The sequence below is a fragment of the Balaenoptera acutorostrata genome, chromosome 3, assembly GCF_949987535.1.
Source record: "Balaenoptera acutorostrata chromosome 3, mBalAcu1.1, whole genome shotgun sequence".
NCBI classification, from domain to species: domain Eukaryota; kingdom Metazoa; phylum Chordata; class Mammalia; order Artiodactyla; family Balaenopteridae; genus Balaenoptera; species Balaenoptera acutorostrata.
The window spans coordinates 144,830,089-144,853,202 of NC_080066.1; the positions used below are offsets into that span (position 1 = coordinate 144,830,089).

The 23,114-nt window shown below is 37.6% G+C and overlaps 1 protein-coding gene across 5 annotated transcripts in view; it reads left to right on the plus strand.

Moving 5' to 3' along the window:
* Positions 1–23,114, plus strand: part of FUT8 (fucosyltransferase 8) — a 324,235-nt gene that overhangs the window by 90,024 nt on the left and 211,097 nt on the right. The window contains exon 3 of one of the 5 annotated variants that reach the window (XM_057543954.1): positions 13,439–13,501. The exons of the other annotated variants lie outside the window; for them this stretch is intronic. The gene's annotated coding sequence lies outside the window, so the exon portion shown is untranslated. The remainder of the gene's footprint in view (positions 1–13,438; positions 13,502–23,114) is intronic. 5 annotated transcript variants of the gene reach the window in all.

Genomic DNA, 23,114 nt, shown 5'->3' on the forward strand with positions numbered 1-23,114 from the left:
TATATCTCTCCATCTGTTGGTATCATCTTTAATTTCTTTCATCAGTGTCTTATAGTTTTCTGCATACAGGTCTTTTGTCTCCCTAGGTAGGTTTATTCCTAGGTATTTTATTCTTTTTGTTGCAATGGTAAATGGGAGTGTTTCCATAATTTCTCTTTCAGATTTTTCATCATTAGTGTATAGGAATGCAAGAGATTTCTGTGCATTAATTTTGTAACCTGCAACTTTACCATATTCATTAATTAGCTCTAGCAGTTTTCTGGTGGCAGTTGTAGGATTCTCTATGTATAGTATCATGTCATCCGCAAACAGTGACAGTTTTACTTCTTCTTTTCCAATTTGTATTCCTTTTATTTCTTTTTCTTCTCTGATTGCCGTGGCTAGGACTTCCAGAACTATGTTGAATAATAGTGGTGAGAGTGGACATCCTTGTCTTGTTCCTGATCTTAGAGGAAATGCTTTCAGTTTTTCACCATTGAGAATGATGTTTGCTGTGGGTTTGTCGTATATGGCCTTTATTATGTTGAGGTAGGTTCCCTCTATGCCCACTTTCTGGAGAGTTTTTATCATAAATGGGTGTTGAATTTTGTCAAAAGCTTTTTCTGCATCTATTGAGTTGATCATATGGTTTTTATTCTTCAATATGTTAATATGTTGTATTCCATTGATTGATTTGTGTATATTGAAGAATCCTTGCATCCCTGGGATAAATCCCACTTGATCATAGTGTATGATCCTTTTAATGTGTTGTTGGATTCTGTTTGCTAGTATTTTGTTGAGGATTTTTGCATCTATATTCATCAGTGATATTGGTCTGTAATTTTCTTTTTTTGTAGTATCTTTGTCTGGTTTTGGTATCAGGGTGATGGTGGCCTCATAGAATGAGTTTGGGAGTGTTCCTGCCTCCGCAATTTTTTGGAAGAGTTTGAGAAGGATGGGTGTTAGCTCTTCTCTAAATGTTTGATAGAATTCACCTGTGAAGCCATCTGGTCCTGGACTTTTGTTTGTTGGAAGATTTTTAATCACAGTTTCAACTTCATTACTTGTGATTGGTCTGATCATATTTTCTGTTTCTTCCTGGTTCAGTCTTGGAAGGTTATGCCTTTCTAAGAATTCTCCATTTCTTCCAGGTTGTCCATTTTATTGGCATAGAGTTGCTTGTAGTAGTTTCTTAGGATGCTTTGTATTTCTGCAGTGTCTGTTGTAACTTCTCCTTTTTCATTTCTAATTTTATTGATTTGAGTCCTCCCTCTTTTTCTTGATGAGTCTGGCTAATGGTTTATCAATTTTGTTGATCTTCTTAAAGAACCAGCTTTTAGTTTTATTGATCTTTACTATTGTTTTCTTTGTTTCTATTTCATTTATTTCTGCTCTGATCTTTATGATTTCTTTGCTTCTACTAACTTTGGGTTTTCTTTGTTCTTCTTTCTCTGGTTCCTTTAGGTGTAAGGTTAGATTGTTTGCTTGAGATTTTTCTTGTTTCTTGAGGTAGGCTTGTATTGCTATAAACTTCCCTCTTAGAACCACTTTTGCTGCATCCCATAGGTTTTGGATCGTCATGTTTTCATTGTCATTTGTCTCTACGTATCTTTTGGTTTCCTCTTTGATTTCTTCAGTGATCTCTTCGTTATTTAATAACGTATTGTTTAGCCTCCATGTGTTTGTGTTTTTTATGTTTTTTTCCCTGTAATTCATTTCTAATCTCATAGCATTGTGGTCAGAAAAGATGTTTGATATGATTTCAATTTTCTTAAAGTTACTGAGGCTTGATTTGTGACCCAAGATGTGATCTATTCTGGAAAATATTCCGTGCGCACTTGAGAAGAAAGTGTAATCTACTGTTTTTGGATGGCATGCCCTATAAATATCAATTAAATCTATCTTCTGTATTGTGTCGTTTAAAGCTTGTGTTTCCTTATTTATTTTCATTTTGGATGATCTGTCCATTGGTGTAAGTGAGGTGTTAAAGTCCCCGACTATTATTGTGTTACTGTCGATTTCCTCTTTTATAGCTGTTAGCAGTTGCCTTATGTATTGAGGTGCTCCTATGTTGGGTGCATATATATTTATAATTGTTATATCTTCTTCTTGGATTGATCCCTTGATCATTACGTAGTGTCCTTCCTTGTCTCTTGTAACATTCTTTATTTTAAAGTCCATTTTATCTGATATGAGTTTAGCTACTCCAGCTTTCTTTTGATTTCCATTTGCATGGAATATCTTTTTGCATCCCCTCACTTTCAGTCTGTATGTGTCCCTAAGTCTGAAGTGGGTCTCTTGTAGACAGCATATATATGGGTCTTGTTTTTGTATCCATTCAGCAAGCCTGTGTCTTTTGGTTGGAGCATTTAATCCATTCACGTTTAAGGTAATTATCTGTATGTATGTTCCTATGACCATTTTCTTAATTGTTTTGGGTTTGTTTTTGTAAGTCCTTTTCTTCTCTTGTGTTTCCCACTTAGAGAAGTTCCTTTAACGTTTGTTGTAGAGTTGGTTTGGTGGTGCTGAATTCTCTTAGCTTTTTCTTGTCTGTAAAGCTTTTGATTTCTCCATTGAATCTGAGTGAGATCCTTGCCGGGTAAAGTAATCTTGGTTGTAGGTTCTTTCCTTTCATCACTTTAAGTATATCAGGCCACTCCCTTCTGGCTTGTAGAGTTTCTGCTGAGAAATCAGCTGTTAACCTTATGGGAGTTCCCTTGTATGTTGTTTGTCGTTTTTTCCTTGCTGCTTTCAGTAATTTTTCTTTGTCTTTAATTTTTGCCAATTTGATTACTATGTGTCTTGGCGTGTTTCTCCTTGGGTTTATCCTGTATGGGACTCTCTGCACTTCCTGGACTTGGTTGGCTATTTCCTTTCCCATGTTAGGGAAGTTTTCAACTGTAATGTCTTCAAATATTTTGTTGGGTCCTTCCTCTCTCTCTTCTCCTTCTGGGACCCCTGTAATGCAAATGTTGTTGTGTTTAATGTTGTCCCTACTACTTTGTGTGTGCCCCCCAAGAGTGGAGTCTCTGTTTCCCCCAGTCCTGTCGAAGTCCTGCAATCAATTCCCAGTAGGCTTCAAAGTCTGATTCTCTAGGAATTCCTTCTCCCGTTGCCAGACCCCCAGGTTGGGAAGCCTGACATGGGGCTCAGAACCTTCACTCCAGTGGTTGGACTTTTGTGGTATAAGTGTTCTCCAGTTTGTGAGTCACCCACCCACCAGTTATGGGATTTGATTTTACTGTGATTGCACCCCGCCTACCATCTCACTGTGGCTTCTCCTTTGTCTTTGCATGTGGGGTATCTTTTTTGGTGAGTTCCAGTGTCTTCCTGTCGATGATTGTCCAGCAGCTAGTTGTGATTCTGGTGTTCTCGCAAGAGGGAGTGAGAGCATGTCCTTCTACTCCGCTATCTTGGTTTCTCCTCTCAAATATCATTTCTAATTGGTTAAAATATAAACTAATTTTTGAACTATGGTGTGGAAAAATAGAGAAAAACTAAGAAGTGTTTAGAAACACATATATACTGATGAAGTGGTTATTGAGTACAGTGTTTTAACTGTAGTTCTGTTTGGCATTACTGATGGGAGATAGCTATGGGACACCTAAGCCTTTTTGGTGAATCAGCTGCCCTGGGATAGTTGGGTTTAAATTTTGTATTTACCACTTGCTAACTGGGTAAGTTTCTTAAACTAAGTTTCTGATTTCTCATCTGTCTAATGAATATAAGAATATTCATCCCAAGGGTTATAATGAGGATTAAATAGAATCAATTATATAAAAGTGCATAGCAGTATAGTTAGGTACTTAATAAATATTTTTCTTTGTCTTTATTTTTTTTAAATGACTAGTGGAAAGCTTTACTTTTCTATAACCTGTGTCCCTGGTGATTATACATGGACACAGAAGTAGGGCCCTCAGTTATCTTGGAACCCATCAAGAAAATAAAAATGAAGCAAATTCCTGCTTCTGGAACTTTTCACAGTTTGAAAGAAAATTAACCAGAGCATCATCAACATAAGACTCTGTTAGAAAATGCTGGGATGAGAAGGCTTGGAAAGCATTCTGACTTGGGGAAGGATGGTAGAACTTTTTTATAGTGCTTTAGCAGGACAGGGCCAGGCATAGTACAACTAATTTGGGGAACAGTTGGTTAAGGATAGCTCTCAGAGAATTGACGTTGTAGATTAGCAGCCATTGGGCAATTTGGATTTTATCAGCAAGGTTGGGGAGAAGCAGCTACTGGGGACATGAGAGGGCCAATGGAAAATTCCCAGATTTTTAGTGTCTTCACAATAGATTTTTCTATCATTGGTTCTTGCAGTCTTTTCCCAACCCCACAACCCCTCTCCCCCAAGACGCACGTATGAGGGCCCTTTATCCTCATGATTTGAGACCCCTTCTAGCTCTTGATCTCAGAAGGAAATATCTTTATGAAACTTCAAAGAACAAGGAATTAAGTATTTTGTAGTGCTGCAAAGTTCTCTCAGGCTTTGCTTCCTGTATTCTTTGCACTGTGTTTTGGATCCTGTTATGTAGGTGCTTTGCAGTAGAGCAAACAATAATGTCTGATAATGAAAAGCTTCAAAGTAGACATATGGCTGGAAGGGAGATTTGAATAGGGTTTTGCAGCAGCTGTTTTAGTTGATGACACATCTTCAACTTAAATTGCAATTGATTTAAAAAATTTTTGCCTTATCCTTCTGTAATGATTCTAATAGAAGTCAAATGAGATCATTTTTAATAGCTAGTTTGCAAACTTTAGTAGGTGCAAGCAACCTTTCAAAGCCTACCTGTGCGTTTCAGGGAACTCAGTTTGTGACTGAATGGATTAGCTATTCTCTTTTATCTTTTTAATGCATTACTGGTTTCTAGGAGCTGATACGTAACACTGTTCATTTTTGAGTTTGGTGACTTGTCTGCTTCATGTGATTTCTTTGCCTTTATGAGGTACTTTTTGACTACAAGTGTATACAGTCTCCTATAAATATAATCTATGCTTTGAAATTAAATTAAATTATCCTTGTCCTCTTTGAATACACAAATCCTCTTATTATCTGTGAGTTTGCCTCTTGCTTTGTGGCTCCCTGTGTTCTTCCTGTAATGCTTGCTTACCTTTCAGTTTAAGTACAAGTATCCATGGAAGACATTGGCCTCTTTAGACTTTAGGAAAATATCATTATTTAGCCATCATATTTAGGATTATTGGGGCATTTCTTCCTAACTTTTCAGAATATAGAAAGAGAAGTGAGTTTCCTATTCTTTCCTGATCAAGCTCACCACAGATCTTGTACTTTTCAAACCAGCTTGAATGAAAAAAAAATACGAAGATTAGTATATCTGCTATTTCTATGTGGATATGCTTACCATAACTATGGAAAATTTATTTGATATACTGTGAAGCTCTCAGGGTAAATGTGTCAGATGTAATCAGTATTTTAGTATGACCATGTGTACTTAAGTACTTTTCCATAACTTATGAGAAAGTTTTTTTTTTTGTTCTGCACAAGATCACAAAAATTTCAGTAATGTGGCTTTCTCTTTTTGATATTCAGAGGAAGTTAGAGAACAGATTTATCTACATCTAAATAGTAAGTCACTGGCAAAAACCTTTCCTTCGTAATATATTACTTTGCTCCTTAAATGACATTCTCCTCCACTTGTAACATTTGATAATATCAATATAAAGCAAATGTTCACTACTTTAGCTTTCTTTGATTTTCTGGGAAGTATCTTTTTTAGTCTCCCTATCTTTAAATGTTGGGAACTCTGAAAGACATCCTTTTTTATTTCTTCTCAAGAAAGTATCTTCATTTACTCTTGATGTTTTTCTAGAAATTCCTGTTACCCACAGACAGAAATAAAAACATGCTATGTAAAATCTCAGCTGCTTAGGACATTTTTAAAATTAACAAATCAGTTATTTAGAAAGTTCCATAGATTTGTGATTTTTTTTTTATTACTTTCCCCCCAGCTTTATTTAGGTATAATTGGCAAATAAAATCGTAAGATATTTAAAGCGTACATCGTGGTGAGTTGATCTGTGTATACATTATGAAAGGATTCCCACCATCTAGTTAATTCACACATCTATCACATCACCTATTTATCTATTCATCTTTTTTTGTGTGTGTGTGTGAGAACATTTAAGTTCTCTCTTAGCATATTACAGTTATACAATACAGTGTTATCAATGATAGTAACCATGTTTTACATTAGATCCTCAGACTTTATCTTATAGTTGAAAGTTCATACCCTTGTACCAACCTCTCTCTACCCACCTTTCCCCCATTTCCCAGTCCCTCACAAGCACTTTTCTACTCTTTGTTTTTATGAGTTTGACTTTTTTTTTTTTTTTTTTTTTAGATTCCACATAAAAGTGATACCATGCGGTATTTGCCTTTCTCTGACTTATTTCGCTTAGTATAATGCCCTTAGGGCCCATCCATGTTGTTGCAAATGGCAGGATTTCTTTCTTTCTCATGACTGAATAATATTGCACTGTGTAGATATACACCACATCTTCATTATTCATTCATCTGAGGATGGACATTTAGGTTGTTTCTATATCTTGGCTATTGTGAATAGTGCTGCAATGAACACGAGGGTTTAGATTATCTCTTGGAGGCTCTGTTTTCATTTCTTCTGGATATATGCTTAGAAGTGGGGTTGCTGGATCATATGGTAGTTCTATTTTTAATATTTTGTGGAACGTCCGTACTGTTTTTGATAGTAGCTGCAATTACAATGCTGCCAGCAGTGAACAAGAGTTCCCTTTTCTCCACATCCTCACCAACACTTGGTATCACTTGTCTTTTTGATAATAGCCTTTCTACCAGGTATGAGGTGATATCTGTCACCAGAGCTATATGCTCTAGGGGCGTCCCTATGTGGGTTGCATGGGTCCTTCTGTTGTGATGGTCTGACTAGTAAGTAGTCTGGTAGGCTTGGTTGGCCCCCCTCAGTCTGGTCCCAGGACTGGTTCTGGCCTGCTGGTAGGTGGGCAGAGTCCTGGCACAGCAGGCTATGGTGCTGTGGTTGTTTTGGGGCTAGTGTCCATCTGCTTGTTGGTAAGGCTAGTCCCGAGGCTAGAGCACAGGGCATTGTGGGGCTGGTGCCTACCCACTGGTAGGCAGAGCTGAGTCCTGGGGTTTATGGCTAAAGGTCCTGTGAGGGGGATGGGGGGGATGGGGGTTGTCCCAGGTCTGTGCCTGTGCACTGGCATGTGCGGTCAGGTCCTAAGCCCTCTGGTGGGCAGGGTCTTATCCAGGGCTCAGGGAGGCAGCCTGCCTGCTGGTGGATGGGAATGTGTTTACTCCCAATTAGTTGCTTGGCCTGAGGTGTCCCAATACTGGTGCCTACAGGCTGGTCGGCAGGGGCAGGGCTGGGTCCTGAGGCTGATAAGCTAGAGGGAGGATTCCAAAATGATGCTTGCCAGTACCAGTGTCCACATGGTAGAAGGAGCTCCCCAAAATGTCTGTCTCCAGTGTCTGTGTCCCCAGTGTCTGCTCCAGTTGCCTCCTTCCTTTTTGGGAGACTCTCCAAGATCAACAACAGGTAGGTTTGATGCAGACTCCTTTCAAATTACTGCTTCTGCCCTGGCTGCCCTGGGTCCCTGAGCATGTGGGATTTTGTATGTGCCCTTTAAGAGTCTCTTCTTCCCACAGCCCTCTGGGTCTCCTGAAAGTAAGCCCTGCTGGCCTTCAAAACCAAACATTCTGGAGTCTCATATTCCCGACACAGGACCCCTGGGCTGGGGATCCTGAAGTGGGGCTTAGACCCCTTGCTTCTTGGGGAGAACCTCCGCAATTGTAATTTTTCTCCTGTTTCTGGGCCACCCACCTGTGGGTATGGGTCTTGACTGTACCATGACATCACCCCCTCCTACTTATCTTGTTGTGGTTCCTTCTTTATCTCTTTACTTGTAGAAGATCTTTTCTGGTAGTTCTGGTCTTTTTCAGTGTTCTATAAATAGTTATAATTTTGGTGTGCCCATGAGAGGAGGTAAACTTGGGGTCTTTCTACTCCACCCTCTTGGGAACTCTCCCCGAACTCATTCAGCTTTTACTTACCTGGAAAACCCTTTATCTCTTGTTCACCTTTGAAGGACAGCTTTGCTGGGGAGAGTATTCTTGGTTGGTAGTTTTTTTCTTTCAGCACTTTGAATATATTATTCCACTTCCTTCTGTCCTTTAAAAAATTTTCAGATTTTGCTGAAAAAACCTGCTGAGCATCCTATTGAGGTTTTCTTTTCCTTAGCATGTTATTTTTCTCTTGCTGCTCTTATGATTCTGTCCTTGTCTTTACCTTTTGGTAATTTAATTATAATATATCTCAGCTTAGATTCATCTTATTTAAAACACTGTAGACTTCCTGTATCTGAGTGTCTGTTTCTTTCCCTAGGTTAGGGAAGTTTTCAGCCATTTTTTCTTCAAAGAAGCTTTCTGCCTCTTTTTCTTCTCCTGGGACTCATATAATGTGTGTATTGGTCAGCTTGACAATATCCCATAATTCCCTTAAACTATACTCATTCTTTTTCATTGTTTTTTTCTCTTTGCTTCTCTGATTGGATGAAGTTCAGTGCCCTGTTTTCAAGTTTGCTGGTCTTTTCTTTAGCTTGATTTAATCTGCTGTGGAACCCCTCTATTGAGTTTTTCCATTCACTTATTGTGTTGTTCAGCTGTGTGATTTCTGTTTGGTACTCTCTTATATTTTTTATCTCTTTGTTGGAATTCTCACTTTGTTCATGTGTTATTCTCATCTATGGTGAGCATCTTTATGACAATTATTTTTAACTCTTTATCAGGTTAATCACTTATCTCCATTTTAATAAGCTTTGTTTCTGGAGTTTTGTCTTGTTCTTTTGTTTGGAACGTATTCCTCTTTTTCCTTATTTTCCTTGACTTTCTGTGTTGGTTTCTGTGCATTAGGTAAATAGCCACTTCTTCTAGACTTGATGGAATGGCCTCATGTATTATACATGATGAGTCTTTTCATTCAATTCAGCTGTAGCTCTTGGTTGTCTCTCAAACCTTTGTGATTTGTCCAAGGCACCTTCTTCATGGCTTCCTGTAGTTGGACGTATGACAAGACCTGTCAAGTGTCCCAGAAGGGAAGATCAGTTAGCACCTCTGTGCAGGCTAATTGGAAGCTAGACCCTAAAGTGGCAGCTTTTAAAGTATGCAAGTAGATGTCTTTCAGGGAAAGACTGGGCTCTTCTGTCTTTTCCCTCTAAGTTGAGCCCTGGGGATTAGCCACTTAAGAACCATTTATTTGTTTACTAATGTCTGTGGGGCCTGTGGACATAAGTCTGACTTGGTACCAGAACTGGGCAATCAAGGGGTGCAACCCCTGGGTAGCAGCCACAATAGTGAGGGTGCCAGGTGTGTACAAGTTCCTTTCATGGAGATATTCATGATTTGGAGTGATCTACAGGGAGAATGCAAGATAGTCTGCTCGCTTCTGGTCTTCAGGGAGGATTGATGTCTCTTAGATGCATGCTAAACTAGAAGCCTGACGCTCAGGCAACAGCTTTTAAAGTAGGTAATTAGGTCTCTTTCAGGAAATGATTGGGAGATGGGTGTTTTGTCCCCTTCCTCTGTATTAGGCCCTGGGGAAGGGAGATAGCCAGTTACGAACTATTTCTTTCTTTGGTACAATCCTGTTGAACCTGTGAACACAAGCCCTGATGGGTACCAGAGCCAGTCTATCAAGGGGTGTGTCCTTTGGGCAGCTGCTGCAAAATCCAGGCACCAGATGTGTGCACTGGCGACCCGGAGTGGGGCAGAGGGAGAACATTGATGGCCTCCCTGATCTCTGGAGAGGATTGCAGTTGGACCTTAGATATGTGTTAAATTAGAAACCTGACCTTCAGGCTGCTTCTGTCTGCTGCCTCTGCCTGCTGCCTCTGCGCTGAGCCCTGGGGGGATAGCCACAGAGCCCTAGAGAGCCCGCCGAGAACTGTTTCTTTGTTTGCTATAGCTTCTGGGTCTCCTGGATGCAAGCTCCATTGGCTTTCAGAGCTAGGTGTTTTGGGGGCCCATCCCTCAGATGGAAGTCTTAAAAGTTGGGGTGCTAGATGTTGGGTCTAAACTCTTCATTCTTTAGGGAGCAGCTAGTAGTTGTGATTTCCCTCCCAACTATATGTTGCTGTGCTGAGAGCGGGGTTTACGAAACAAATGTCTCAGGCTTTCCACCTATTCGATGTAGGTTTTTTCTCATTTCACTGTATGTGTAGTAGTCACTCCACTAGTTCTTGAATTTCCTTCAGAGGAACTTGTTGCGTGTTTGGCTGTAGATTCATTGTGTCTGTGGGAGGCAGTGAGTTTGGGAGCCTCTTATGTTGCCGTCTTGGAGCGGAATGACATTTGTGATTTTTAAATACTTGTCCCTTTGAATGAATAATTATCGAGAGAACCGAGATGCTGATCATATCTAAAATATAATACAAAAATGAGTCTACAATGTGTATAACTTCATTTGTGCTGGTGTATGATGTAACCTTTTTTTAAAATGTAAATACACTATTAGAGAGTATATTTGGAATGATATCAAAAGGATTTGTCACCGAGTCCAAGCTCGCTCTGCTCGCTGCACGACAGGCCAATAAATTGGGAGACAAGGTGTTGAGGTAAGGAATACGACTTTATTCGGAAAGCCGGCAGACTGAGAAGATAAGATGGTGGACTAGGGTCCCTAGAAAAACCATCTTATAGGGGTCTGGATGCCAGTTTCTTTTATAGAATCAGAGAGGGAAGTAAAGTAAAAAAGGCGGAATAGAGAGGGAAGTAAAGTAAAAAAGGCGGAATAGAGAGGGAAGTAAAGTAAAAAAGCAGAACAGAGAGGGAAAGGCAGGGAGGAGGTAAAGTAAAAAGGGCCATCAGTCTTGCAAAACATCTCCTGGAATGGCTAGCCTCGGGGAGGGGATGTGTTAATTTCTTCTTTCTTGCAGCCATCCACAGGTGGGCAGGGTTCCCTGAGGCAGGCCATTATGTATGATTATAATAACAAAAGCAATGAAAAGCAAAGGCTAAAGTCAAAGAAATAGATCCAACATGGAGTCAAAATTGGCTCTTCTCTGTTACAGATTCAATGTGTTGTTTATTGATATCATACATATTTCTGCTTTGGGTCATAGATTTGTTTCATAGGTATGCCAAATAGATGGCATGGCGAGGGAGGAGAAATATAAAATGTGAGTTTCTGCAAAAGTGCTAAAGGAAGGAAGTGCAGTGCATTTTCTAATGTATTTTTTTATGTTAAAACTCCAACATTCAAGGAAGCTGAGAAAGCTTCTTGCATTTATGTAACGATCCTTATCTATTAGTTGCAGAGCAAAAACAACAGAAATAGCCTTTAACTATGAAGAAGTCCTCCTATCAAATTCTTCAGTTCATTAAAACTACTTTTGGTTATTATTATTTTAAAAAAATGTAATTGGGCAGTTCCAAGAAAAGCTTCAGAACAGCTGTAATTACAGCTGCAGATTAGTCAAAATAGGGGTTTTTAAAGGCTCCTCACTCCCCTTTCGCATCTCTTTCCCTCACCCCAAGTAACCCAAATTTAGTTGTAAAAGTTTTGGTAAGCTCAGGATTCCCGAAAGCGGAGTGCCATGTGTTTAACTGCATGCAGATGTAATGATTATATGTGACTCTTTATTAAGGTTCCCAGAAACTTTTGTTTTCCTGCTGCTCTATGCACAGTTAAACGAGTGTCGTCTGCTTGTTTCTGCATTGAATTTTATAGATGTATGAGTATTCCAAACACAGTTTAGTGATTTTTATCAAGGCCTAGGCATCTACTAAAAATACTTAGAGGGATAATAGGCTTTCAATCTAAATTTAAGCTAATGTTGACATTATTACAAGTTGACTGGAAATACCTAAAAAAAACCTTATGTCTATGTTTTTAAAAAAATATTTCTTCAAATTTTACTGTAATAGGAAATTGCCTTTCACCTTATCTAAGAACAAATTTGGTAAATTTCTTAATTTTTGGAGCAAGTTCTATTAGATTGAATCAGAAGTAAAATACACATCCATGTTAATGTTTCCCTCACTCTTCCTTCCTATAGTTTTATGATCTAGGGATGTGAATGTCATTCTAAGGTCTGGTTTTCAATTCATCAGTTGGGAAATGGATATAAGGGTTATGAAGAATTGTGACTAAGAGCAAGGTTTAGGGCCAGTCTCCCTGTCCCAGTTAATTACCATCTCTTTTGTGGATGCTAGTCATGCTGAATATCGATCCTGGGCTATAATAACATAACTTGGATTTTAACCTAATTTTACAGTGTTATCTTCTCAGAAATTGTAGTGATTTGCCATTGAATCACACATAGGGAATTGAAAGAGTCTTCTGCCAAAGCTAACAATTTAACTCTTAAGGTAGAAAGGCAGGTGAAACATGCCTGTATGTGCACAGCACCACGTTCAAAGGGATAAGGATACAAAGATATATAGTCCTTACCTTCAAGTACAGTAGATAGAAAAGGTGCAAATATGTTCATTAAAATAATAAATCAACTTTTAGAGGGTAAATAAACTTGGATTTAAATCCCCAGGCTCAGGAACTCTTTAGAACTTAGAAGAAATTCCAAAGATCTAGAGCAACTTTCTTATTATTGCATGTAAGGAAACAGATTCAGAGAAGTCAAGTGAATTACATTAAATGGGAGGTTTATAGGACGTTCTAAATATGAACTCAGTAGTGACAATAGCTAGCAAGTTAACTTGCTTTTATTATCTTAGTGTCAGCTAATGTTGATTGTTCATTGTAGGTACTTTTATAGAGAAGCTGCCAATTCTTTTCTCACATAAGTCTAGTGGATATATCAGCAGAATGTGAACTTATATAGTAGGTTATTTTTAGAGAGGGTAGCTTTGAACAAAAGCCATTTCAGAGAATACTGGTGAATTCAAGTGAATAGTAAAACATTCATTAAAGCAGAATAAGGAAACTTTTAAACCGCATAACTTTTAAAACATAGTTTGGCTTATACGTATGAGGGCAGATAGCAGGTAAAATTTGAGATGGAATATAATTTGTTGATGAAGGTACAACTAATCCTGTGAGGATAAAGGAAGAAACTTAACAGAAAGAAACTCTTAGGAAGGAAAATAAAACTTTGAGACTTTAATAAGATAGGAAAAATGAAATGTGAAAAGCAATTCAGTTTTATTTAAGGATTGGCCATACATTTATCTCATTATCAAAACTTGTTGTCACTGTCTTCTTTCATTTCTTTCCTTCTCTTACGGGTTCTCTCTGAGAAAGGCTCTAGCGTGGTGTGATACAGTGCAGTGCAGTTCTGGCTTTTGTCACTTATGACCAGCATGGTCTGGGACTAAAAGCTTGCTTATTAAGACATACTAAAGTGAATAATTTTTAATTAGTTAATCAGACTTTTGAGATTCAGGTACTTCATAAAAAATGAGACTATATCTTTGATGTGACTATAGGATTACTGGAATAATCAAATGAAATCACGTGAAATTGTTTTAAAAACCGAAGACTTCACAAAGGTAAATAATATTGTTTTATACTATTAACTATAGATTCAATCTAGCATCACAAATATTTGTGTATCCAATATGTCAGAATTAAGGTTGTAGAGTTTTGAATTAAGGAAGATATAGTCCTTGCCTTTAAGATATACTTTATGTCTAATTTGGGGAAGTAGGAAATAAAATATATCATGCAAATGTCTACAATATGTGACAGAATATGAAAGGATAATGGGATGTTAAGCTGAACTAAATTTTGGCTTAAGTTAAAGAGCTACTCACCTGAATCTGCTCTAGGTCCATGAGACTCAGTACACCACAAGTGACAAAGTGAGCATTTTGACCTTTTCATATATATATATATATATTCTGCTTTTTGAGCTTTTAGGTAAGAGTGGACAGATTTTTAACATGGGTTGCCATGTGATAGAGGTCTAAACTTAGGCTCTCCAATAGATGCAGATAGGAGCTTGTTAATTTTTAGGTGTACGGATATGAGTCAGTAGCTGAGTCAAAGTGTCACAAAGAACGTACAGTTTTTAGTCTTGTTGAGTATTATCAATAGAATAGGTTCCAGATTTTAACATCTGGGTTGGATACTTTGACAGGGGCATAGAGTTTGATTAAAAGGGGACTTTAGGAACATCTATTCCAACCCCCTTGAAGATACCTTTTACAGGGTCCCAGAATTAGCTTTCCTCATACCGAAGAATCTTTCTGTTATGCAATGCAGGACACTTTTCTTATGGGCTCTTGTGTTTGGCGTTCTTTGTTTTTGTCGGCCCCAAATGACCTCCCTCTCCATCTGCTGTTGTGTATACTTTACATTTTGTTGGATATGCTGCAGGCTTGACTGAAGAGAGAACCTATTGATGGAACAGCCAGGAGTAGAAAGAGAATGATAGGTTCAGGAAGCAGGACAAAAAAGGAAATAATGATAACAATAATAGCTAACACTTATTAGCACTAAAGTCCGAGATGCTGTCCTAAATGCTTTTCTTACTTTATCTTACAACAACCTATGGTATTGATATTTTAATATTGAAATTAGTTAAATGAAATATTAATTTAACATTGTGATAACTTAATAGTATTTACCCTTGTTACAGATGAGGGAGCTGAGCTTTACACAGTAGAAGGCAGGGTTCATGCTTTTTGGTTCTAGAGACCAAACCCTTAATGCTACCACATATTGCTTCTTAAAGATAACTTGGAGGCCCCTCTGGGAAAACTTCTCTGCCTTTCCTTCTCTAAGTGTGATAGCCATTAGAGATAAAAGATGAACATTTTAAGGCTGGTAATAACTTGTTTAGGTGGTGGTGGTGGAGGAGGTGAAATATAGAATTTATTCAACATTTTAAGATTGAATGATGGTATCAGAAAGGAAGGAACCTGAATATAATCTACTGTGCAAATCAGGGGGAAAGGGAATTTTGGTGAGGCTCTTGTAAGGACTAGATTTTATGATGCTATATAAGCATGAAAACTTGATATAGGAAATTTAGTAAGGGCTTATGATCACTAGTTTATATAGATCAGCACTGTACAATAGAAATATAATGTGAACCATGCATGTAATTTAAAATTTTCTGGTAGCCACATTAAATAAGGTAAAAAGAAACAGGTTAAGTTAGTTTTAATAATATATTTTATTTAGCCTAATATATCAAAATATTATTTAAACTAATAAAAAATTAATGAAATATTTTACATTCTTTTATTCCTACTAAGTCTTTGAAATCAGTGTGTATTTTACACTTACAACGTTTCTCGGTTCAAACTAGCCATATTTCACATGCTCAGTGGCCACATTTGGCTATTGACTACCTTAATGGACAGTGCATTCTTATACCATTAAAAGATATGTTCTTAAAAAATTTCTGACTGAATTACAACTTAGATGGCTTATTCACCCTCTGTGGAGGAGTGGAGGGCAATCTGGGGCAGAAAGGCATCACTATTCAGTTGTGTCCAGAGAATCTGCTTAGGAGGGGGAACATTTTTTTTTTTTTTTTTTTTTTTTATTTATTATTTTTGTCTGTATTGGGTCTTCGGTTCGTGCGAGGGCTTTCTCCAGTTGCGGCAAGCGGGGGCCACTCTTCATCGCGGTGCGGGGACCGCTCTTCATCGCGGTGCGCGGGCCTTTCTCTATCGCGGCCCCTCCCGTTGCGGGGCACAGGCTCCAGACGCGCAGGCTCAGCAATTGTGGCTCACGGGCCCAGCTGCTCCGTGGCATGTGGGATCTTCCCAGACCAGGGCTCGAACCCGTGTCCCCTGCATTAGCAGGCAGATTCTCAACCACTGCGCCACCAGGGAAGCCCAACATTTTTTATACTTAGTAAGAAGAGGTAGGGAAGGATTTACCAAATGTTTAGGCTTCCTGTCATTTAGGCTTCCTGTCGTTTGAGGTACTGTGGGTTATAGTTTGAGGGACTTCTAGGGCATTCCAAATAATTTCTGTGGTCTTTATATAAGTTCTGGACCCTGGTTTTATATAAAGAGCATAGTGCTTTTTCTGTAGACAGCTCTGGAAGAGAAGCACACACATCTTACTCATGAAATGTGGTGTCTGTTGGTTCAGGGACTCTGTGCCTCTGTCTGGAACCCTTCACAACCTCACTGATTTCACTGATTTGCTTTTCTGGGATTTAATATGTTTAAGGTTACATCATTCTTCAGGCAGAGATTTCTAAAATCTGCTTTTTCTTTAAAAAAAAGAGAAAAAGAAAAACCTCAACAAAATAAACTTATCACATAAAAAAATGACTAAATCTTTTCTAACTATTAAAGTGTAATATGTGTTCTTTGTAAAAATTTAGATAATGGAGATACCTACTTGTACGTGTTTAATGAGCAGATCTCCAGTAGAAGGAAGTGTTCAATCTCTGGCTTCCTCCTGCAGTACTGGGGTTCCTTGGGCAGTAGCACTCCAGTGAATCAGGCTCTCTGTATGGGACAGGTAGTGAAGATTTTATTTCCTTTAAGAAGACAGTGAACAAATGAGAGGTATGTGTTCTTTCTGGCTGAGTTATATATGTATATTGTCCTGTATTATGTATCATATTTTATTTGGCTAAGAGCCTAATTTTAATGCATTTCATTAAAAATCTTCTTAGAGAGTTATCTGTAAAACTGTAAGATTTATAAAACTAAGTAACAACTGTAAGGCTTGTGTTAACTTAAGAGATACTGGGTTAAAATACAAGTTCTGCTCTGTACAGTTTAACAGAATAGAATGCACTTTTACCAGTAATTTTCATTTTCTGAGTTTGTAGTTTTAGTGCTGTGCTGATGTTATCAGTATATAAATCTTTTTTGCCATGACTAATCGTGTTTTATTTGTTGTGAATGCAGTTGTGGTTCAGGTGGGGGTAAGGGAGGTTTGTGGAAACCAGTGCTTACCATTTTGGGGATGGGTTGTGGGAAGAAGCAAGCTAGAAATATACTTGGAAGAAAGAAAGCAATAGCCACCTGGGAGCAATTTGAGATGAGGGGAAAAACAGATATTTTGAGAAAAGTTACAGTGTTTCAAAAAATAAATGATTCATATACAAAACTTAATCATTAGGAACATAATAAAATTTTATGAAATTTGAGTAGGAAACATCATGTTAGAGAACTTTGAATTTCATACTTACTATGTTCATATTTTGTGTGGATGAAATATAGAAGTCTTAGTTATTTTGAATTGACCCCCCCCTGTGGCTTCTTAGACTCTTAACTAAGGATCATAGTCCTTATCTGTGGAGAGTCCCAAGACTGAGTTTGACAGGTTAATGAAATCTAAAGTTATTTAGTGTTAGCTGTTTAACTTTAGACTAGATTTTATTAACCTGTCTGTTCATATTTTCTGCTGGAAGGTTAACAGTCATATTGACCCTTGTCATGGAGTTATTAGTAACTTATAATTCTAAAGTGCTGTGAAAACATTAAACACTCATTAAGTATTATATTTATTAGAACATTCCTTAATGCAAAGTAGTTCGAACATTCAGTAACCCATACTTAATATTGGTTGGTTATTACAATTAACTGTCCTCAGCCATCCATCAGAGTCCTATGCCTGTCCTTTTTTAATTCTTAGACGTATAGGAACATTGTGAAGAGTGTGCTTAGGTCATGACTGACCTAGAGATGACTCAGGAAAATTCTTGTAAATGGTGGTTATGACTGTTGGAGTGGTTTTGTAGTGGCTGTTGTTGCCTGGCTGCTTCAGGAAGTTAGGTTAAAGGGTTCAGGTTTTGGAGTTACTTGGTTTCTCTTGAATCCTGTCTCTGCTCCTTAACTATCTCTGCGCAAGTTACTTGCCCAGGCAAGTTATTAAATCTTAGTTTCCTTAACTGCAATTTGGAAATAATAACAACCACCTCTTAGGGTTGTTAGGAGGACCCCTGCAAAATAATATCTCTGCTATTAGGGATAATGACAGTTTACTGTTTGTTTTTTTAATAAAGACAGTTTTTTTTAGAGCAGTTTTAAGTTCACAGCAAAACTGAAAGGGAGGTACAGAGGTTTCCTGTGTATGCTTTGCCCCTACACATGCATAGCCTCTTCCATTGTCCACATTCCCCACCAGAGTGGTACATTTGTTACAATTGATGAATCTGCATTGACACATCATAATCAAAAGTCCACAGTTTACCTTAGGATTCACTCTTTATGTTGTACATTCTGTGGGTTTGGACAAATATATAATATGTATTTATCATTATAAAATCATAAAGAGTACATTCACTGCAGCCCCCAAATCCTCTGTGCTTTTTCATCCCTTCTCCCCATCCAGCCCTGGATAATTCCTCATCTTTTTACTGTCTCCATAGTTTTTCCTTTTCCAAAATGGCATATTAGTTGGAATCATACACTATGTAGCCTTCTCAGATTGACTTCATTCACTTTAAGGTTCCCCCATGTCTTTTCATGACTTGATAGCTCATTCCTTTTTAGCACTGAATAGTAAGTATTTCACTGTCTGGATGTACCATAGTTTACTTATCCATTCACCTACTGAAGGACATTTTGGTTGCTTCCCAAGTTTTGGCAATTATGAATAAAGCTACTATAAACAACTATGTGTAGGTTTTTGGGTGGACATTAGTTTTCAACTAGCAGCTACTTCTATTGAGCATTTATTTGTTTTAGCCAGACACTGTACTATGTACTTTACATGCAAAATATCATTTAATTCTTATGTATATATAATAGATCATACGAAGTTTTATAGCCCATAGTAATATATGTCCAATAACTGGTTGCTATAATTTTTTTCTCTGTGTTAGTTACAAGCATGTAGTTTAAGTAGAAGTTGAGGCTGTTAAGATAAGACTCAGGAGTGGGCATTCTGACCAGACTTCAAAGACTTACTGAGGAGTTGACAGTGGATTGAAGGTGAAGTATATATTAAAGTGTAGTTCAAGGATAATCTGCATGGCAATCACTTAGGAAGCTTGTTAAAATGTGGAGTTTTGGATTCATCTTTAGAAACTCAGACTTTATGAATCAGAATCTCTGGTCATGGAGCTTGGATTCTGCAGTTTTACGAGCTTAATAAATAATTCTGATTCACCATGAATTTTGAGAATCATCTTTTTAAATTTATTCTTCTTGATGATTAAAAAATGATTCTAGTGGTTTTTAAATAGTTGTGTTTCTTTGATATAATAAGCTTTCTATTTTCTTGGTGATGGAGCTGGTAAATTTTTTCCATTAAATTTTTTCCATGTTATGAGGGTAGGAGGGTAGTGATATTTGTTCATTCAACTATTATTTAGTAAATATCACTTCTTTGAGGTATATTTTAATTTTTTCATAAATATAGCATATTTTACTTTATTATTCAAATAATGTAGTCTTTTTGAATAGGGTAGGAAAGTAAGGCAGATTGAGAACATACTATTATGAAGATAGGTAGAGAGGTGAAGAGAGTGGTTTTCTGGTGGTAACTAGAAAGGAAAATATAACTATAAATAATTTACATAACTAATATGAATAATTAAAACCTGATGGAAATTTTCAAGGAGTTTTGGTATGGGTCACTTTATTAGTCATATTAGTTAATGAAAGAGTCATATCAGGAATGCTCAGCTTCTGTGTTTTTTGACGGTTGTGTTCCCTCCTAAGCACACTCTTCTTCTGGGTTTTGTGTATGTTGGCTTCCTGGGAAGTCCTACTCCAAATCCACAGTTTGGGAAATCAGGTTTCATCTGTACAGTGCTTCACATGAACCTCAGCTTTCTTAGATTCTTCATGTAAAACCTTACCTAAAGGAGCCAATGAATTGGCTTCAAGTCATGATTTTACACTTAGGTCTTTAGAAGACTCCATTTCAGTGAGTCTTTGCATTGGTATCTTTAGCCTCCAAATCTTTCTGGCTCCAGCATCCACTTTAATAACTCCGTGGGTTAAGGAACTCCATTTTTAACATCTGTAGTTTTGTTCATTCTCAGAAATGAGGTCACCAGGGCTTTGTCATTGTTTATGAAAAAGGTATTATTGTACACTTTACTTTTTGGGAGTGTCCTTGGACTGAATGAAGCTAAAACATCATAGACATTGTTGCTCTGCTTTAAATACTCATAGGATATAATTTTGCATATTTTAAACTCAATCTGTTTGCCAATACAATAATATTATTTATCTCTGGGAACTTTGGCTATATTCTGTTGTGCTATTTAGAATTCACATGAATTATTAAACCTTTCTAGTAGGTCTTTTATTGAGCCTATTGTCTGACCTCTTCTTTAAAAGTAGTCTTCAGCATTTTCAGAAGAATCATTTGGGTCTTCCTGGGACTGGAGATTTTGCTTCTGTTGTGACAGAAGCAGAGAGTGAACTTTTTTAGAAGTTAGGAGCGGTGAGGTACAGAAGAGGAGAAAAATCAGACTACATTTTATATCATGCCTGTTTCATTGTGAAAAATAATCATAGCCTTATGTCCTTTTCTTTTCTGAGGAGGGGGCGGTGGCGGTAAGAGCGAAGGGTGAATTAAGGAGGCATCATGGAGAATGTCTCCTAACGTGGGGTTTCAGTTATTTCCCAAATACAGAGAGCAAAGTGGTTGTCTCCAGACATTTTTCTTTCATAGGAGGCCCGTGTGCAGTATTGGTATGTTTTTCACTCACCCCAAAATATTGACAGTGTTGGCGTTACAGGTAATCTGAGTTACTGCCTTTTCTGTCATGTTCCTCTCTGCTTTAAGTGTGGGCCACAAACCCATAACAGTATTGATGTGATTATATTACTATTATAACTGTTGATATTTTTCCTTTTAAATCAGAGAAAAGCACACTGATTTTTTTCCCTTTACTCTTATAGCATTTTTATTTCCAATAATTATACTTTCCTTCTGAATTATTTCAAAATGTTTTGGTATGGTATTGGTAAACATAGTATTATTTTTTGTAGTTAAGAGTATAAACTCTTAAACAAGACTATCTGGGTTGAGTTCTCAGCTTTACCACTTACTAGTTGTGTGACCTGGGGCAGGTTATTTATTTTATATAACTCTTGCCTCAGTTTTATCTGTAAGACAGGGATTATAAAATTATCTACTTTTTACACATGTTGGGGATTAAATCATTTAGTAAAGAACAATGCCTGCAAATAGTACAGGCTGAATATGTATTAGTTATTATTCACTCACTAAAATAGTAGTCTCACTAGATGCTAGTAGACTTTAAAAGTTAACAAAGTTAATATTTTAAAACTTTAGAAAAGCTTAATTTAGAAAGTTATTTTTAGGCTGGAATATTGTGCGCATGCGTGCGCGCGCGCGCGCACACACACACACACACTCATCCTCTCTCTCGCACACCCTTTTCAAACTGTTATAGAACAATGTTTTTCAAACTTCAATGTGCATACAGGTTACTTGGGGATCTTGGTAACATGTAGATTCCTACTAGCTTTGGAATAGTCCTGAGATGCTCCCATTCTAACAAGCTCCACAGGTAATCTGGATGTAGTTAGTCTTTAGATCATACCTTGAGTATTAAAGTTACAGAATGTCCTACTAGTGGTTCTGAATCCTTCTGTCAGTACTTTATAAACACTTGGGTGTTTTTTGTTTTTGTTTTTTAAAAAACATGCCTAGGCTCTACCTCAGACTAGTTAAATCAGATCTCTGGCATTAGTGTTCTGGACATTATCATCATCATTATCATTTTTTTCTTTTTTGTAAAAAAATATTCTAGGTCATTCTGTGTGTGAATAGCATTAAGAACTACTACTTTAGTGATGTGAAGGAGAGTCAGTAAGCTCAGTAGCTCCATTTTATGTCTTCATTTACTGTTATCTTCTATCCCTTTAAGCATCTGTAGGGATGATGAAGCATAGCTGGTTAGAACTCTTTAACTAGGAGGCAGCTAATAATTTTGGCTTGAAGTTATCTTCACACTATACTGGACTAAAAAGTTTGACTCCTTGAAACCTTCTTCATGGCTTCTATTTCCTATTGCTTTCATCATTTTTGTAATCTTCTTTGGATTCTCCCTAATTTCTCAACAGCTTCCTGAAAGTATAGTAATTCAAACTCAATATAAAATTGCTTTAACAAAACTGAACAGCGGCAGAGGCAGAAGAATAAAGTTCCTTCCACTTCTTAAATTCTGTGATTTTTATTAAGGTGGAAAACTTATATTTGTTTCAGACTTTTTATTGGCCCTTTCTTTATGCTTTTGGGAGCTAAAGTGTGTTTTCTACCATGATATTTGTTTTAGTACATTACTTTCTTAGGTTATATTCCCTTTTTTTTCTTTCTCAACTGTACTTCTTGCCTCTGTTTCCCTTCTTGTACATATTTTTGAGGAGAGGCAGTAAATATTTTCTCATGGACTATCATGTTTTGGGAAAGTAGTTTTCCAAACTGATCAAATCTTGCTGAAATTTTATTCCATCTAGTCATGATATATCAGTTAGAATCTGGACAGGGAAACAATCTACACTAGATATTTCTACCAAGAAAATTTAATACAGGGAGTGGGTTATACAGGTGTCGGGGGCTGAAAAGGCAAAAGGGGAACACTGGAGTAACACAGAGTCAAAAATTGCAGAAAGCATCAATCATCCAGAGGGCTGGGGCTCAGAACTTCTGCAGGGGGTACTGTCTGGCTGTTGCTGGTACTTCTGAGAGTGCCAGAGAAAACTTCTGGCGGTCACCAACTGCTGCTGCTGGGGTGGAGGGCCTGTGCTAGGGCAATGCTGAGTGGAAAAAGCAAGTTTCTCCTTTTAGTGTTCTTATTGGCAGTATGAGCAGGCTAGCTGGCAAAAGAGAAGAGTAGTTTCCAGAGTTCTATTTTCAGCGTTACTGAGCTGAGTATTAAAGGGTGGATTTGCTGCGGAGAGACTGTAGCTGAATAACCAGCACATATAGCCTTCTCCTCTTGTCTTGGTCTCTTTCTTAGCTACAGGGATCCCGCATGCTCTTAGTGTCTAGGATTTAGAATGAAAGGAGTTATTATTTTTAAATTACTTGTCTAGCTAATGTGATTTGGGGGCATGAGACAGGACTACGTGCTCTAAGATAACTGTCACAGCCTTTCTTGGGAACTGAGAATCGATTACTCATTCCTTTGACTCTAAAGGGATTTCTGTTTTTCAAGATCCCTTATTCAAAATACAAAAATTGTAGGAGTAA